The sequence below is a fragment of the Corvus cornix genome, chromosome 4 (genome assembly GCF_000738735.6).
Source record: "Corvus cornix cornix isolate S_Up_H32 chromosome 4, ASM73873v5, whole genome shotgun sequence".
Lineage (NCBI taxonomy): Eukaryota > Metazoa > Chordata > Aves > Passeriformes > Corvidae > Corvus > Corvus cornix.
The window spans coordinates 28,580,761-28,594,050 of record NC_046334.1 but is presented as its reverse complement, the minus strand read 5'-3'; the positions used below and the strand labels follow the sequence as shown (position 1 = coordinate 28,594,050).

At 35.9% G+C, this 13,290-nt stretch overlaps 1 long non-coding RNA gene across 2 annotated transcripts in view; it reads left to right on the top strand.

The window, feature by feature from the left end:
- LOC104697132 overlaps positions 1–13,290 on the top strand; it is a 558,345-nt gene that overhangs the window by 142,104 nt on the left and 402,951 nt on the right. For both annotated transcript variants that reach the window (XR_005601785.1, XR_005601786.1), the window contains exon 3: positions 934–1,046. This is a non-coding gene — a long non-coding RNA (uncharacterized LOC104697132). The remainder of the gene's footprint in view (positions 1–933; positions 1,047–13,290) is intronic.

Genomic DNA, 13,290 nt, shown 5'->3' with positions numbered 1-13,290 from the left:
GTCTGCTTCTTCCCATCCCTTCCTGTTGTCACACACTTTCGTGGTTTTTTCTTCTTTTTTCCTTTCTTTTTTTTTTTTTTGGTTTTTTGTTTTTTTTTTTTTTTTTTTTGGTTTTTGTTTGTTTATTTCCTGCCTCAAATTTGATACTCATTCAAGCCACCTGAAATCACCAACCTGGTAGAAAATAATAATCTGACAAAATCAATTATAAAGGTTTTTCCTTGGCAGTTGAGCTGAATTAATTCCTGGAGTCAGTGCCACATTCATTGCAAAAGGGTGAAATGAGAGAATTGGGAGCAAAGACAGAAACTCAGGGAAAACAAGAGACAACAACCCTTTCTGGGAACTCAGCTTTTTACAAAGCTGCCACACTGCATTTCTTTCCTACTCCTTGCGTTCCTTCCTCTTTCTTGGTCTGGCTGGTAATGTATGCCTGTGTGCGTGCATGTTTCAGTCTCTGTCTAAAGGAGGCAGCTGGAAGTTAGATGTATTCTTACTTGAAGGCTGGTGTTTATCTGTATTAAAATGTGTTTTTCAACACTTTTGGACATTCCCTCATAGTAAACAGATGTGCCACCAGATTTCATGGGGAAGTAAAATAGGTTTGAATTAAATAATGGAATTGTTTGCATGAAAATTTCATGGACAGCTTTGGACTTTCATTTGTACAAAAAGAAATGGGGTTTACATAAGTAAACAATAATTGAAATAATATCTTCTGTAAGTTATTAGAGTTATTATTTTAACAATTATAACTTATAAAAAATGCCTTTATCCAGGGCACAAATTGTTAGGTGCCTTGTTAAAAAGAAATAAAAAAGAAAAAAGAGAAAAACCTGGTACTGCTTATCTCCAAATAGTGACTTCTATTTCTAACTCTGCTGTGACTCAACAAAAATGTAAAAATGACCAATCCTATCTCATATCATGCAGAACCACGTGCTGGAGCCAGGGTGTGAAGTCTCTGAAAAACTGACCACCCAGTGCTTTGAGTCTGTTCAACAGGAACACCAGCAGCTCTGGATTTAATGATTTTGCTCTTAAATGTGAGTATATATGATTTTATAGCCCATGAGTATAATTGGCTGCAGGTTGGTGGGACATTTCAAATATTACAGTTTGAAATAGTTTGTGTATGTCGGAATGTAGCACCATGCAGATAACTTAGCTCTACATTGTTTCACAATCTTTCTAGCATAGATCCAAAAGGAATTCAAATTGCTTATGTATTGTCATATGTGCGGGCTTCTTGTTATATATGTCACTGTGCCATGACTCAGTAGCATATTTCCTGTATATAGCAAACAAAGCAACAAAAGCTGTGGAGGCTTTGGGAATTCTGTCAAACTGAACGCAAAATACTCCTTGAAATGAGTGCCTGCTTTAACTGTATACTTCAAAATTATGGTGGATGATTTTTGACCTGAAGGGAACAATCCAAGTCTTTGTGTATCCTGTTCTTAAAGTGAGAAATGCAGCTCACAAGCTGATCACACAAAACATCAAAATAAATGAGAAAACTTTTCTGAAAATCAAAATGTGTCCAAAGATGTCCAAATGTTTGGGGTGGAGTGGAATAATATGGGGTGGGTTGGTTGGTTGGTTTGGTTGATTAGGTATGTTTTTGGTTTATTGGTTTTTGGGGTTTGTTTGGTTTTTTGCTTTTTTTTTTTTTTCTTTTTCACGGGTTCCCCTAATCTCAAAGGAGTAATACATCTCTGGCAGACCAGATACATAAACTTTCCCTGAAATTGTGTACCTCGTTAAATATTGCCTGCTCCATTAATACGTCGGAAGAAACCTTTTGGGGTACCACCTACAGGTAGGTCAAAAACATAGAAGAGGGAATAATTTTGCAAGCCCAGAAGCTGAATAAAAAACAACAAGGAAGAAGCTATAACATAAAATATTAATAGTCAGGTTGGAGGCCAAGGAGAGGGGGAAGACAAAAAATTGGGAAGCTAAGAGAGTGGCAAGCTTTGTAGTAATTACATTTTCCGAATCTGACTCTATTACATATAACTTCAGAGATATGAAAGCCATTGAGGTCCAGCAATGGAAGCTTGTTTCTCTTTCCTGCTCACTTTTGATGATATGTGTATTAAATAAAGCAAATAAAATAGAACCCTTCAAAATTCTCAGCAAGAATTTTGAATAGAAATTTGAAGTACTTCTAAAATGTTTATTCAGTAGAAATGAAGAGCTGAAAAGTATTTTGGAGTCCTACACTAACTGTGAAAAATGTACACTTGATTTACAGTTCTAATTTTTTATAAAATGGCTGTAAAACTTTTTTCTATTGTAGTATAAAAAGTAGTTATTTAGTAATTAAAATACTGTATATATTTGGGGTTCCAGTAGTCAAAATAGTGATAAAGCTTCTAAGGCACTAGCTGTAAAGAATATGAAATATTGGAAATCTAGTAAATTTAATGGAAGAAATGCAACAGCACAAAAACAGTGCACTTATAAACATAGACCTCTTTTAACAGAATGTTCAACTACAATTACATGGAAAAGTATGCTTTTTTTGAGTTTTGAAGAACCAATTTTGTTATGAAAGCTAGTTTCAATCTATGCTTTCACATTGTGCAGAATAACATAATTCATATAAATAAAATTCTGTTCTCAAAGTCAACAGTTAATTTTAATGTACTGATGCAGAGATATAGCGAGAGTATACATCAAAGTTTATATGTAAACACTCTTTCTAAGCACATAATAAATGTTTATTAAAGATATGCTTTGAGATATGCTTCTTATTTAAATCATATGGTATTTGCTTTGTTCAGTTCTTAAGATATTTTCATGTCTATCTCCTAGAAAGTCTTACTAAATAAGAAACTTAGTGAGTTTGATTGTGAATGCAAGCTGTTGTCTTCTCTTGTTGCTTCTCCAAGACTGTATTTTGACTTTGAAAGTAGCCTTCACAACGTCTGCAGCTACTTGCAAGTTGCTTGGCACCTCTGTGGAACTTTTTAATATTGTTTAGCTTGTTTTAAATTTAGACGTGGCCCTCTCTTCCTGTGTTTTATTTGTTGGACTTTTGCTGCTAGTACTTCTTGGGTGTTTATAGTAAACAGACAGGTAAGTGAGACTGATTTTGGTGATAGAGGAAGGTACAATTAACATGCTTGCTTTCTGTTGATTTATAAATGCTATGTACTTGTATATATCCACCATTCTTTGATTCTTTGAGGATGTGACTTTTGAAAGAGGTATTATTAAAGGCATTTGTTATTGTCATTTTTATGTGTGGGATGTGGATTGATTACTTTATGCCAGAAAAAAAGGAAGAGCTTCACAAATTTGCTCTGTGTATGTGTGCATGACTTGGTCAAAAAATTTTCCTATCCAGAAAAAATTTGATTGAACTATTAACAAAAAATAAGTCGTTTTAATTCCTTATTTAAAGTCAAATTCACTTTTGCGTATTGTGTAAATGGAAGATTCTACTAAGAAAAATATTACAGATGTGGAAGGGTTTTTATTAAGGTCAGACATTTGTGAAATGATCTGCTTTTACAGTAGATATGTTGGGAGGGAGGGGGGAAGAAGAGAACAAAGGCAAAAAAAGCTTCACTTTTAAAGGATGATTAGTCTGTTGTTTCAGAACCTGAGTGCTAATTCTATTGATGAGGACAATTTTCTAATTTTTCTTAGAAGCTAGAAAAGTATTTTTCCATATATTCTCTTAGGAAAGGAAGAGTTCATAAAAATTTTGTAAATTAAGTAGTACATACATGGTATGTAATGGAAGTGCTGAGAATATTTGACTAGAGACAGCCTTTTCCTAGCCTTTGGAGGGGTGAATATGAGGAAGATAGAGAACAAAGGAAAAATGAGACGTGGGAGGAGAGATTAAGGAAAAAAAAAGAAAACAGTGTATCTTATCAGTTTTCTTTTCATGAGGAATAATCTGAAAATTAATAAAATTATGGCTCAAAAAAGAAGTATTTTTACATCACTCTGCCTCAGAGAAGAATACCCAACATTATTAGAAATTAATTCTGATGTTGTCTTTTGAAGGTCAAGAGAAATTGTTCTCTTGGATATAGACTACAAGCCAGGCATGTTATCTGTGCAATTAGAAGCAACATGCTCCCCTAAAGAGAGTGAAAACTATTCAAATTTACTCGGAGGGAAGACTGTATGTCTTCATTTTATTACAACAGTATTTCCAAGTGTAACAACATTAAGAGAGGTTTTATACCTCACTTAGTTCTGCAAAGACACATTATAAGACTTAAGAAAACAAAGACTGGCAATTGGGAACAAGCTTTTCAGTCTTTTTTGTAAGTAGAGCCAGCAGTTCATTATTTTTTCTTTTCACATATTTATAAAATGCAATGTAATAACCTCAGATGAACATTCAGTACAGGAACACGAAGTTGGTAAATGAAATCATTTATCTCTAACAAAAAGATAGATTCCAAACAGTGTGTTGTAGTATATAATATACATTTAATTTCTCCAAATTATTCAGCTGGGACTTTGGGTGCTTTTTTCCTTTCCTTTGTCATTCTCTCTGTGCCACTCCTTCCCACCTCCCCCTCCCACATTTCTAGGTGTATTGTATGGAAATGACATGTTTTCATAATTTTAATACTTAGGGTTTTAAATTCACCTCTCAGACCTAATTAGGTCCATCCTGTTTCTTTCAAAGGTGCTGAAGTGTGTCTCTCAGAGAAGGGGCTCAGTAGCGTTCAGCACTTCTGCAAATAAAGTACTGAAAATGTAGGCACTTTTATTTTAGATAGTTAAATATTGATTCAGAAGGCTCATCTTAAGCCTTTTCATTTGGAAATATACCTTTTGATAGGGTCCTTAATTTCTAAATTCTTCACTTTTATTGCTTGAGTGGGCCACTGGTGGGACTAAACTGGTGGGACAAGTGGTCAAGTGGATGTGATTAAGGAACTACTGGCAGATATGCCTAAGATGCTGATTCTTTTCATATTTGAGTAGTAAAAATCTAAGTTGTGCTCCCACAACATCAGCCAACATTTTGGTATATGTCAACATTGCAGCATTTAAATTACTTTAATTTCAACATATTAATATAAGAGCATTTGATATTACACAGCAAAAATATTTGAATTATTGCATCAAATATATAAAAGTTTCTGTTTGTGGAAAGGATATTTTAAAAAATTAAATATGCAATTTATTTGTATGGGGGGGTTTCTCAAGGTTAAAAACAAGTTTGGATCATAACCTGTGTAAATAAAGGACAGTCAAACTAGCTAGAATCTTGTTGCCATAACTTGTCTTTATACAGTGCCTATTACATGATCTGGAGTGCACAAGGGCATACGATAATATAACATTGTACATGTACCATGTACACACGTCACTGTTCTGCTTTTCCTGCTCTACCCTCAGCAGCGATGCTGCAGCCCTGCCTGTGCTGGTGGTGAGCTGCCCTGCATGGCAGCTCTGCCCATGCCCTTCAGCTCCAGCTGCCATAATGCAGGATTTAAACGACACGAATAAGCGTGCGCCGATCTAGCAGATCTGCAGGATATTTGTGTGACTTGCAAAGGTTTAGAAAAGGGGCTGTACATCTTGTACATCTGTGTGATTTACATTGATGCATAAACTTCGAGCAGAGGCTGATTTTTAATGCTAGTGCAAGAAATCCGGCTCTGTCATATGGAGACAAATATTTCTGTAACTCTTGGGTCTTTCTTAGCTCGGTCTATGAGTCTTCTGAAACGTGAATTTCAAAACTAATGTTACTGTACCATTTGATATATGATAGTCTGTAGCAGAGAATAATTTCCTCTTCTCATTCATTCATTCATCATTTAAAAAAATCCAAACAAATAAAGAAAAAACCCAAACAAGACAAAACCCCACCAAAATTAACCTGAAGTTTATAATAAATGAAATGTATAAATTGAATAGTAAAACCGGGACATATGATTATTTTTAATAATATTCTAAAAACTCTGATGTCAAAATTGCACCAGAAGAAATTGTTGCAACAGTTGACTGTATCCTAAATATGTTTGTTCTCATTGATACATTTAATCTAAATTAATCCATAACCTATATTAATTTACATTGCAATTTAGTTGTCCATTAGAATAAACAGTAATTTATATTACAATATACAGTAATTTATATTACGATATACAGTAAATTATATTACAATTTTTCTGATTGCTGATGTATGGAATTGATTTTTCTTCCTTGTTTCCCTGATGAAAGTCCTATAATCTTATGCAAAAAAATAAGAATAAGGAAGGTGCTAGTTTTTAACTCTGTTGTTATTTGTAGCTTTGGTGTTTTTCATTTATTGGAGATGATATACCCATGCATAGCTAATTACATTTTATGTTACTGCATGTTAGCATTTTTATTTTCTCTGTTTCTTTATGTCCCTTGTAAATCCTTCTGTGACTTAACTGTCAATTTTTATTTCAAAGACCAACTTTAGATTAAAGCCAGAACTTAACATTTGAAAATTATTTTGGAAACTTTGTGGCAAACTGAGTAAAAATGACTTCTAGAATTCCTCTTTGCAAAGGAGAGGACTAACAGTTGTGTTTGCCATAACTGTGGTAATAAATGACCCTTTCAGCTGCCCAAGATGTAGAATAATCTAGTTGTGTCTTTAAAAAAAAACACACACACAAAAGGCCCCCCAAAACCCACCCCTCCCAGGAAAACTGATAACCAATATAAGACCTAAATAGCAGTTATTTTGGGACTGGCCAAGGTCTGCCACTGATTTCAAGCATTTGGATGCGTGTGTCTCTTTAGTTTCTGAGGCTTTTTCTTCTTTTTTTCTTCATGCTTTATGTGAAACATTCCATCCTTTCTTTGAAAGGTGAATTAACTTCTGGTATGGTATGAGCTGAGGCTCTGAAAATCACATGGGAAGACTTAAACAGAAAGGCTTAGTCTGTACTGAAGATTCTCATGTTCTTATGTTGTCTCTTGTTTAAAATAATTTCATTTATAATTGAAACAGCACGTCCTATTTCCAAGGTCATTCTGGGCTCAGTGCTAAGAAAGGGTTAAGAGTTTAGAAAAGGACCTAAAATGTTGAGCAGGGATGCTGGTCCCAGAAGAGGGAAATTTGTTCTGGCATGAAAAGTATCTTCAAGATTCATTTTATCTAGAAGAAATTTCTCCCTATGTCATTCCTAATAGTCGGGAGGTTTAGGAGAGTGTGTGCTGAGAGCAAAGGGGGAACATATATGAGGAAGGGCCCTCTCTCCAAACTCCTGAGCAGCAGATGGGATTTTCTGGAAATACTTAGATCATACCAATAAATAAAGACTAGCACATGGTCCTAAGAAACAATGTTTTTGCATATACAGTAAAAAAATAATAGTCTAGTCTCAGAGTCACAGCTGCAATGGCACAATGACTCATAGTCTCTGAAGTGTGGGATACTCCCTTTATAAAATGGAGTGGAATGAACTGCTGTTCAGATGCAAAATCTTCTCTAAGACCCACAACTGAGCTTTGAACAGAAATGTTTTGACTTGTCAGCAAAAAGTGGCTTACTTCAGAAGTAGAAAGAAGCAGGGAGCAGGATGAAAAAGCATACGAGTAAGATATGAATATAAAGTGAGTTCCCCCTCCCCCCAAATCTTTAAGCAAGAAATTGAGATTCCTGTTTTGGTGGTTTGATCCCCTTCTTATTCGCCCCTCTGGATTTAAAAAATAGTAATATTAAAAAAGTTACTATTAGATGTATCTTAATGAAGTTCTCCCTTGAGGTGTTGCTCGTGTTCAGTCTCTTCAAGCACAGACGTTATAGAAAAAAAAGCTATTTTCTGTTCTCAATAGAGATTTTTTTAAGCAGACATTAAAATTACTACAGTTTAACCTGGTCTTATACATAGATATTTTGCTTTAACACTACAGCACAGAACATAAAGTAGTTTTAATTAGAATTGCTACTGTTTGCCAGTAGTAGCATTGTTACTTTGATAGTCCTGGACTATAAACAAGGTTTATAGAGAGCGAACATGCAGTTTTTGGACTGATATAATTGTAAAAAAAGGTCTGCTGCTGAATGTGCAAATCCTTCTTTAAGTCACTTTTTACTAGTGCTTTAAATCCTTGGTACTTTATGCCTGCTTATTCTTTAAAGTATAGCAGTTAGTTAATAATATCGATATATCATACTCGGCTGCTTGCCAAGCTGCTGTGTATGAAGTCCAAGCAACTTAACAGGACATCTGCTTCCAGGGGTGCAGGCACGGCAGCCAAGGGGAACCAACGCACAACGCAGTGGGGTGTAGCAGTGGTCCCTGGGGTGTTGCACAGAACCAAGCAGTTTTTTCCACAGTTCAGACTGGATGGAAGCAAGTGGAGTTGTGCATCTCTCTCTACTTTTTCTTGATTTTAAAAAAGAAAAAGAAAGAAAAAAGGCAGCAACTAATTTCCTTTGCAACAGTGCAAAGAATGTGGCACAGTTTATCTTATGAAACTCTAAGTAAGGGAGAGATTTAAAAGTCCAAAGAGGATCCCTGTATGGCTCCAGGTTTCCCTGGTGGGGAGGAAACAGAAAGAAAGGCTTCCTGGAGGAGCCTGTGGAAGGGTCTGTCTCTGTACCTGAAACGTTTTAGCAGTGTCAGACAGCGAGAGGGCCTGTGGAAGCCAGAGCCATGGGTCTTGCTGAGATGGTGGCTGTACTATGCAGTACACTGCAAAATGTCATCCTTAAACATTGCTGTATTAACCTAATAATGTGCCACTAAGTACAGCAGACTGCAAAGCTGCGTCAGTCTGGGCACTCTCTCACTCCTGCTTTCTGATCACGTCTGTGGAGTGGAGCAGCCAGTATTTCTGATGTTCTATTAGTTATAAGCCCATGCACTTGGAATTGAAAACTGGGAGAAACCTTACATTATCTGGTGCCACTTGCATTCATATGGAAATATAAAGCTCAGTTCTCAACTGGAGCCATTTTTCCACTGCATTTAAGTGCCGAACAAACCAAATCAGACCAAAACCAATCCTACCCCTATCCATAAAGGGAACTGTGTTCACGTATGATATGATCAAATGCCTTCCTTAACAGTGATATCTGTAGGCTTCTACTGCCATGGCCCTCTACTTCCTCTACTTGGGTTTTGTAGAAAGCTTCAGAACACCCATGTAGAAATTGCTATGATCCCATATCGTTGCTATGATCTGAAATAATAGCACAGTGTAGTAACTTTCAGGGGAAAATGAGTAGTGGTACTTGGTGCTTTGAAACAAAAATCCTGGTACTAAAATCATCTGTGCCTGTGTATTAGGAAGTTAAAAATAAGCTAGTGAGTTTGCAGGGTGACACAGAATCAACCAAAAAATCTCTGCTGAAAAGGTATCTGGTAATTGCAGTGAAGGTGAATCAAAAGTGGATAAGCAAAATTGTCTGTGAGACTATGAAAAGGGCGTGTTTTGGAATTTTCCCTTTCAAGAAATAATAGATCATATTAATTAAACCCTTTAATTTTAGCTGAAACGTGACAGGGACAGTCTTTTAATATTTGGTGCCATATCCTATCCATTAGGAAAACCCCCATTTTTAAAGAATTCATTCTTCAAAGATATCCCACAGTCGTGGACATATTTGTTTGACTCTGTGCCAAACGAAGGAAAGGAAAAATTTCAACAAAGTACAAAGTAACATCCCAAAGTACAAAGAGAACCAATACAGCTAAAGATAGGTTATGGGAAAAATATATCCCTATGCAAATAAATTATATCCAATAATGGCACTGTCATGAAATTGCATACGCATACAGAGGCTTCCTTACATAATGCATGTTTCTGTGCCTTTGCTGAAAACTCAAGGCTTTTTGTAGGCACTGCTTTAGTAGTGTAATTTTCATTTGGATGCTAGCAAAATTTAAAGGATCTCTAAACAACTTTAAAATGAGAACCAATGCTGTATTGTTTAGCAATCCAAAGCACAGACATAAAAAGTCCCCTAAACAACAACTCTACGGAGAACATGAAATAAATCTACATGAGTCACAAAGATGTCATAAGGATTCAGATTTACACTTTTGGTGAACTTGAGACTCTGCTGCTTCTTATAAAGAGAAGTGTTCCTAGAAGTGGAGAAGTGTTAGTTTTCTTACTAATGCTACATTAAGAACATTATTACCGTTTCTTTTGTTAAAGACAGAATACTGTTTTCTTAATTCCAAAATATTCAGGATGTGTTAGAAATGTGTGTGTATATAAAAATCAATTTAAAAAATCTGTAGACCTCATTCAGTTTTCAAGACTGAAAGACAGCATAATTCTGAGTTTAAGTACTTTGACCAAATAGTAATGTTGTTTCTGCACAGAATTTCTCACTTGTATCACAGGTAAAAATGCAGTGTCTCTCTGTCTGGTCCTGTGCAGCATGAAGCCTGCTACTGGCTGGCACATAATTTTAGAATTTTAGTATTGCAGGAGCCTATACTTGTAACCCTGGTGCAGCTGCTATGGATGTGTTTAAGCTTTTTTAAAGCTCATACACATAATAAAACAAGAAGTCACAAAACTGGATGCTATAAAACAACACAGAAGGAAGCACTCATGTTTTCAGTTTCTTAATACATATCTTGATAAAATATTTAGTAAGGTGAACTGTCATGGGCAAATGCTGTGCGGGCATCTTGTTTTAATTCTGGTCTGCACTCACTAGCTCTGCAGGCTTGCATTTGATCTCTGAGCCAAGATAAAGCTCACAATGAGAACCAAACAGGGCAAATAAACAGAAATGTCTGCTTTGGTAAAGAGTGTAAAACAGAGGTATTCCACTAGGTCCAAAAGTATGTGCCACCAGGCACTGTTAATTCTCACGGCCATGGTTCTGAGACAGCATCTGCAGACGGGTGACAAATTGTGGTAGCGGAGGAGCCGTGGCTGCTGAACTCCAGGGAAAGTTGAAAGGCGGCTGCGGGTGCTCAGGACAGGCACGGCTGCCCAGGGCGCTGCAGTCACTACTGTGCTGCAAGCGTAGCTTGGCTTGCAGTCTGGTTTAGGTTACCGTGGTAGGCAAGGACGAACATAAAATTAATGGATTTTCATTACCCTTTCCCAAGTGCAACTTTAATACACCTTACCCATCTGAGTCTTGGGGTTTTATGTGACATTTCTGTAAAAATGTTTTTCTTAATTAATAATCCCTAAGAAACTGGTCATTATCAGCAGTTTATGAGTAGTTTGAGACTTAAGTCTGTCAGAGGATTATTTCCTCAAAAAGATGAGGGTTTGGGAGATGTTGCAAAGAGTTTCCAACTCTTTGTTTGATAGAGCTAGGTTTGGACATTTGCTAGAGCATTTGTTCAGGATAATCTGTGGCTTCAGACTGCTTTCCGTCATCTGAGGAAACATGAGCAACTAAGTTCTTCGAACTCTAACCTTCCCCTTGTCTCCCTGTCTGAAAGGATGAGGGAACACATTTCAGAGTACAGTCGTTTAAATATTTAGTAGTGACTTTACTGCTTACTGCTCTTCATTTCAAAGGGGTTAGCCTCAGAAATAAGCACAGCTGCTGCATACTCAGGAGTAAGTGTTTTCAGGATGGCGCCTTAACACAGCATTTGTACAGGACTTGTGTGGTATTAACAATTTTAGGTCCTGAACCTGCAAACACTTACGTGTTTCAGTAACTTTACTCTTGAGAACAGTCTAGCAGTACTCACATGAGTGTGATTACGGACACCAGTAAGTGTTCACAAGATCCTGGCATTAGTTTTCAAAGAGACTGTAAACTCCATGGACCATTGCAGAAATATATATACTGCAATGACCTGTGAAATTGCCACATATATATTTAGCTGTATGAAGTAAACTATGCATTCCTTCTACTCAGCTCTGTGAATGTTTAAATGAATGAGTAGATTTACTCACCCAAGAATACCCAAGCAAACATAAAAAATTACATGGGATTGCTTACAAGGGTAAAGCTGGACATACATTTATGTGTTTGTAGGTCTGTCCTGCACACTTTACTGTTAAAAGCTCTGGTTTTATTCTATGTGTGGAATCACAAATGCAGTGCTCTGGATTCAAACACCATGAGAAAAATAAGCTAGTGAGTTTGCAGGGTGACACAGAATCAACCAAAAACCTCTGCTGAAAAGGTATCTGGTAATTGCAGGGAAGGTGAATCAAAAATTATTAGAAAAACTATTAATTTTAATTTTGGTTTTGGATTTTTTAAAACATGAATGTATATAAAATCTGTAAATATTAATTTATGTCACTGGACCAAAACCAGCAGAACACGATTAGTTCCTGCTTCTTTTTGTTCCCTGTCTTTTGTTGCATTTGGGTGAAACTCAGAACTTATCAATGGTAATACGCCGTATAGTTATCTTTTCATTAGGAAATAATATTTCATGTTTCGGAGCTCTTAAAGACAAGAAAAATCAAGAAAAGGCAATATGTCTGTGTTTTTTAGTATATAGGGCAGATAATATAGAAGGCAATAAATGAAAGAGGTCTTTTTCTTATTAGGAATGGAAAAGCAAGTAATTTCTTAAAACAGAACTGTGAAGTAGTGCTTGGTCATAGACAGCCCGAAGTCATGGAAAGCCATGTTTATAACTGTGCCAAGTTAACGACCAAGGTTGTTCTCTAATAGAAGTAAGAGAGACAATTCCATAGAAGCACCTTAAATATTTTCCTCATGTTTTAAAAAGCATTCTTGTGAGTTTGTCCCATTTGCTAGAGTACACAGAACGGATATGCAGTGTCTGTGTTCAGATGCAAACTAGGCTTTTGCTTCACAGAGCCACCTGAACTTAAACTATCCATGTCTGACAATTGAGTAATTCATTCTACTGTTTAAGAAAGTTGTGCTAACATATCAAGCATTTAAATATCAGGGATGTTTTTTTTGAGCTATTATTGGAGAGTTATTTGGGGACTGCTATTATGCTTTGTAGTTGCTATGGAAACTTTTTAATACATGCAGTTTGGGAACAAGAAATTGGAAGTAATTTTTGCATTCCTAAATCCAGTTTCCTAGTAATAAAAGGGACAATTGTGGATTATCAGATTGTTACCAAAGCTTTCCACAAGATCTTAAGGTTATTAATTTCCAGAAACAGGAGAAAAAAATTTATACTAATAAACTTCTACAAAGAAATAGGAAAAAATGATGATAACTATTTTTTCATCATATGGAAACTAATCAATTCAAACCCCAGGATTTTAATACATTCTCATAAAAATGAATAGCTGATCAAAAACTGGTTTTTGTAGACACCCAAAATGACTTCTAAATAATTTTGATAAAAAGGTGAGATAATTATGACTAAAAATCAT